This window comes from Solanum dulcamara, chromosome 8, assembly GCF_947179165.1.
Source record: "Solanum dulcamara chromosome 8, daSolDulc1.2, whole genome shotgun sequence".
In the NCBI taxonomy this organism is placed as follows: domain Eukaryota; kingdom Viridiplantae; phylum Streptophyta; class Magnoliopsida; order Solanales; family Solanaceae; genus Solanum; species Solanum dulcamara.
This window is the reverse complement of record NC_077244.1, coordinates 51,374,737-51,380,700: the sequence shown is the minus strand read 5'-3', so window position 1 is coordinate 51,380,700 and position 5,964 is coordinate 51,374,737. Positions and strand designations below refer to the sequence as shown.

Sequence of the window (5,964 nt, the reverse complement as noted above, 5' to 3'; positions counted from 1 at the left end):
AATTCTAGATTATCCTAAAAACTAACAAGTAAAAATAGAAAAAAGATAAAAATAAAATAGACTAAATGAATAACAAGGTAAATTGGGTTGCCTCTGAAATAGCACTTGATTTAACGTCGTGGAACGACGTAGATATGATTAGTTACTCAGACTTCACTAAGTTTCATGTTTCCATGGTTTTGATTTCAACCTCTGTTCCCATATATGCTTTGATTCATTGACCATTAACTTTGAACTTCATACATCCTTCTTTGCTAGCTCGACCACACCATGTGGAAAAAATTGACTCAATCTAAGTGGTCCTAACCGTTTAGACTTGAGTTTGCCAGGAAATAAATGCATTCTTGAGTTGAAAAGAAGGACAATCCCCGGGAGCAAATGTTCACTTATTAATATTTTGGTCGTGGTATTTTTTCATTTGCTCTTTGTACAAGGATGCTCTCTCATAAGCATTTAGGTAAAACTTGTCATGCTCATTTATTTGATTCATCCTTTGCTTTGATTTGGAGTCCCAATCCATGTTCAATTTCTTTAATGCCCACATAGTTTTGTGTTTCAACTCTACGGGCAGATGCCAAGATTTCCCAAAGATGAGTTGATAAGGTGATATACCTATGGGAGTCTTGAATGCAGTGCGGTAATCCCATAGAGCTGCATCAAGCTTCCTTGACCAATCCTTTCTATTTGCACTCACCGTCTTTGAAAGTATTTGTTTGATTTCACGATTTGAGACTTCAACTTGTCCACTAGTTAGTGGATGATAGGGAGTTGCTACACTATATCGAACCCCATACTTTTCAAGTAACTCTTTGAACAATTAATTACAAAAGTGGGAACCTCCATCATTGATTATTGCCCTTGGTATGCCAAATCTTGAGAATATATTTCTCTTGAGGAAGGAGGTGACACTTCTTGCTGCATTATTCGGAAGTGCAATAGCTTCTACCCATTTAGACACGTAATCAACTGCAACGAGAATGTATTTCATTCCACTCGAACTCACAAAAAGCCCCATGAAGTCAATTCCCCATACGTCAAAAAATTTAATGACTGGAATAGGAGTGAGTGGGAGCTCATATTTCCTTGAAATTCCTCATTCCCTTTGACAACGATCACAAGACTTGGCAAAATCATGAGCGTCTTGATGAATTGTTGGCCAGTAGTACCCACATTGTAGAATCTTATAGGCTATCCAGATACCACTATCATCTTGACTTTAGGTACACAGCAATGAATAATCCCATCGCACAAACACGAAATAAGTATGGTTCTTCCCAAAAGAAATTCTTTACATCGGATATGAACTTGCGGCATTGGTGAACATTCAAATCGGATGGCACTATATCACTTACCAAATAGTTACCAACATCGAGAAACTATGGAATTAAGTCATGTGATGCTGCTAACACTTGTTCATTTGGAAAGGTGTCATCTATCTCAACTCCATCTTCCATCTTTAACATAGCCTCTTCTTCAAGTCTAGAGAGATGGTCTACAACTTGGTTTTCTGTCCCTTTTCGGTCTTTCACTTTGAAGTCAAACTCTTATAACAACAATATCCAACGAATAAGCCTCGACTTGGCATCCTTCTTGCCTATGAGTTATCTCAATGTTGTATGGTCTGTGTGTACAATGACTTTGGTGCCCAGTCAGTAAGATCTAAACTTTTCAAAAGCGAAAACAATGGTAAGCAACTCTTGTTCGGTCATAGTATAATTTCTTTGAACAACATTAAGGGCTTTGATAGCATAGTATATTAGATGTAGAATCTTCTCGCGCCTTTGTCCCAATACTATGCCAAGTGCTACTCCACTTGCATCACACATGACCTCCAAGGGCTGCTCCCAAACTGGTGCAATGATGATAGGAGCTGATTCTAACCTTTTCTTTAACTCTCCAAACTCTTTTAGATAGGCTTCATCAAAAAAAAACTTTATCTCCTTCTCTAGTAGTTTGCATAAAGGATGAGCTATTTTGGAGAAGTCTTTGATGAAGCGGCGATAGAATCAAGCGTGTCCCAAAAATCTTCGAATACCTTTAATGGAGATAGGAGGTAACTTTGCGATTCCTCAATGTTTGCTCGATCTACCTCAATGCCCTTGTTTGAAATTTTGTGACCCAGCACTATGCCTTCTTTTACCATAAAGTGACACTTCTCCCAATTGAGCACAAGGTTGCACCCTTCACACCTTTTTAGTACATCCTGGAGATGAGCCAAACAATCATCAAATGAGTCACCAACCACTAAAAAATCATCCATGAAAACCTCAATTGTATCTTCCACCTTGTCCAAAAAGATAGACATCATATAACATTGAAAGGTCATTGGTGCATTACATAATTTGAATGGCATCCTTTTGAAGACAAACGTCCTATATGGGCATGTGAAAGTGGTCTTATCTTGGTCTTAGGGTACTATAGAGATCTGATTGTAGCCCGAATATCCATTAAAAAAATAGTACCAACCTTTCCAGTGAGACGGTCGAGCATTTGATCTATAAAAGAAATTGATAAGTGATCTTTTTTAGTCCATGAGTTGAGCTTGCGATAATCTATACACACTCTCCAACTGGTGATAGGCTTCATTGGAATGAGTTCATTCTTTGCGTTTGGCACCACAGTAATACAACCCTTTTTTGGTACATATTGAACAGGACTTACCCAATTACTATTTGCGATTGGATAAATAACTCCAACATCTAACCACTTGATGATCTTCTTTTTGACTACCTCTTGCATAGGTGGGTTGAGACATCGTTGGTGTTCAATTCTTGGTCTAAAATTTGGCATGAGTTGGATTTTATGAGTATATATGCCCGGTGGAATAACTATGATGTCGGCTATGGACCATCCTATTGCTCTTTTGAAATGCCTTAAGATAGATGTAAGAGCTTCTACTTTTTTTTGGTGAAGATTGACAACTATTATGACTGGCAGCGTGTTGTTGGGTCTCAAGAATGCATATTTCAAGTGAGATGGTAGTGCTTTGAGTTCCAAAGTTGGAGGTTCCTCGATGGATGGTTTCGCTAGCAGAGTTGCTCTATTCTTTAAGTCTAAGTCGAGTCTCTTGGGTACATGATTGAAAGTCTCAAGGCCATTTAGTGCACAAAAAATCACATCATACTCTCCAATGTGATCTTTATCAAAGTTCATGATGACAACAGGTAGAGCTTCAACACCTAACCTTTCTTCAATAGGTATTTCTGGATGCAAATCGTCAACAAAATAAATCATGGAAATAACTTGTAGATCATTGTGATGCTTCATTGCTCGACATACATCAAAGATCACCTCTTCATTATTTAGTCTAAACTTTATTTGGCCAATTTCCATGTCTAACAAATCACGTTCGGTTGCCAAGAATTGTCTAACCAGAATGATAGGAACCTCAAAGTCTACCTCTCAATCAAGAATGACAAAGTTGGCATGGAATATGAATGATTCGACCTTTACGAGAACATCATAAATAATGCCCATGAGTTTTTTCACAGTAAGATCTACCATCAATAGTTGCATTGACTTTAATTTAGGGGCTCCTAAGCCTAATTATTGGAACATTGCGAGCGGTATCAAGTTAATGCTAGCACTCAAGTTGCACAATGCTTTTGTAGAGTTGAATACCCCAATGGCACATGGTATGATTAATGCACCTGGGTCTTCTTTCTTTTGCATAAGGGAGCGAGTGATGATTGCGCTACAATGATGCAAGTTATCGGCCAGTTCAAAACTTACCATTTTCTTCTTTGTGACAAGATCCTTCATAAACTTGGCATATCCCAGCATTTGTTCTAGTGCCTCTATCAAAGGAACATTCACCAAAAGTTGTTTCAACATGGAGAAAAACTTAAGGAACTTTCCATCTTCGGCTTTCTTCTTCAATCTTTGCGGAAAGGAAGAGGAGGTCTTGGCGTTGGAATTGGAGTTGGAGCAGTGTCTTTTGCATTGCCTGTTTTCTCACTGTGGTTGAGATCTCCTTTTTCAGGCTGTTTGATACTTAGCTCTTCGCCTACTTCTTCTTCCTAGATTTTGGTTTCTTTTTCATCCTCAGTAATATCCATGTCATGCACATCATCCTCAAGTTCTGCCATAGATGGATCCACTGTTTGAGTCCCACTTTGAGTGGTCACCACCATGCATTGCTCGTCATTCTTTGGATTTTGAATTGTATTACTTGGGAGAGTTCTTTTTTGATGTGGGTTCAAAGATGATAAAATATGCCCCAATTGTTCAATAAGCTTTATAGATGTAGAATATGACTCAATTTTTTGATTCATTTCAGAAAGATCATTGCGTATCTCCTTAAGATTATCCTCTGTTGTGTCATACTATCTTTTCCATCATGTCTTCAATTCTTGTAAGTTTGGATCCCCCATCTCGATTTTTGGGAGGGATGTATGCACCACTATTATTGTTATCTCTTTTTGTCTAATCACCTTCTCTGTCTTGCCTGCGGTTGCGATCATTCTATCTATTTCAGTTGTAATTGTTCTCATGATTGTAGTTTCTGTCATGATTGTAGTTGTTATTGCAGTTGTAATGGCCCTCTCGATTAAAGTGGTTATAGTTCCAACCTTGATTTCTTTGACCTTGGTGACAAGAATCCTGATTGGATAGTTGGACGTTAGTCAGGAAACCCCCCACTTGATCATTCACATAATAAGCATCTTCATCATATCCATAATCTTCATAGCTTGGTGCCCTACCTTGATGGTCGATTGCATTAATTTTCTTTTGTCCCATGCTTTTGACTACCAGTTTGATGTCAGTTTTTAATTTAGCGAGCTCTTGAAGTATCTCTTTAGTTTGTAAGTTGGGATTCTGATTTGTGTGAACAGAAAAAAGGCTTTTTGTGGTTTTTGTGTCCCTAGTTCTCTAAGCTCGGTTGGCCTTTGTAACACGATGAAGTGACTCTGCAGCCTCTAGAAAAGTGTTAGCCAAAAATGCTCCACCAGTGATGGTGTCAGCGACAGCCTTTCTATTATCATCAAGTGCTCGGTAGAATAGCTCAAGAAATGACTCATCTACTATCCTATGATTTGGCACGCTTCATAGATACTTTACAAATCTCTCCCACTCTTCATAAATTTACTCTCCGGGCAACTGTTGGAAATCATTGATTCTATCTGTTAGCTTCAACTTCTTAGATAATAGGAGATACTTCTCCATGAATGCTATGTGTAATTCATCCCAAGTTGTGGTAGAGTTGTACAAAAGTTCAGACAATAACATTGAAACCTCGCCAGTAAATGATAATGGAAAAACACATAGTACAATGACATCTATATTTAAGCCTAGGTCGCTAACATTGCTTTGGAAAATATACGCCACATTCTAGAGATGAATGTGTGGATCTTCGGATGGAAATCCAACAAACAGTCCTGTACTATAAAGCATTTGAATCAATCCGCTTGTGATACTAAACTTAGTTTTTGGTGGCAATGGAGGAAACACAATAACATCCGTAGTTCCGACGGTGTCAAGATGGACCCCATAGTTGTTCCATATGCCGAATTCAGGGCGTTGTCTAAGTGGAGGACGTTGCCTTACTAGTTGTGGATTGTTAAGGTCATTTTGTGGTTGATGTTGCAGAGAATGTTGTGGTGCATTGTGATGTTGCTCTCAAAGATGTTCTGCGCCATCACCAAGTTCATGTCCCTCATTGTTATTATTGTTGTTCGCCATCCTACGTAATGCTCTTTCAATTTTGGGATTGAATGGTATCAAGGGAATGCCTTGACTTCTCATATTTGGTATGCACTAGGAATCAAAACTAGTTTCAGCACAGAGAAAAAGAAAAATAACATAAAATAAGAAAATAATGACTACAAATCAAATAATAAAAATGAATCTTAATCTAAAAGCCAAATTCCCTGGCAATGGCGCCAAAATTTGATATACTCAAATTACACCTCTTTTAAGAAGTATAAAGCTATCATTAATCAAATATAGAACATAACGAAGGTT

The 5,964-nt window shown here is 38.0% G+C and overlaps 1 pseudogene; it reads right to left on the bottom strand.

Moving 5' to 3' along the window:
• Nucleotides 1-237: 237 nt before the first annotated feature.
• LOC129899939 (uncharacterized) lies at nucleotides 238-4,740 on the bottom strand (annotated as a pseudogene).
• Nucleotides 4,741-5,964: the final 1,224 nt, after the last annotated feature.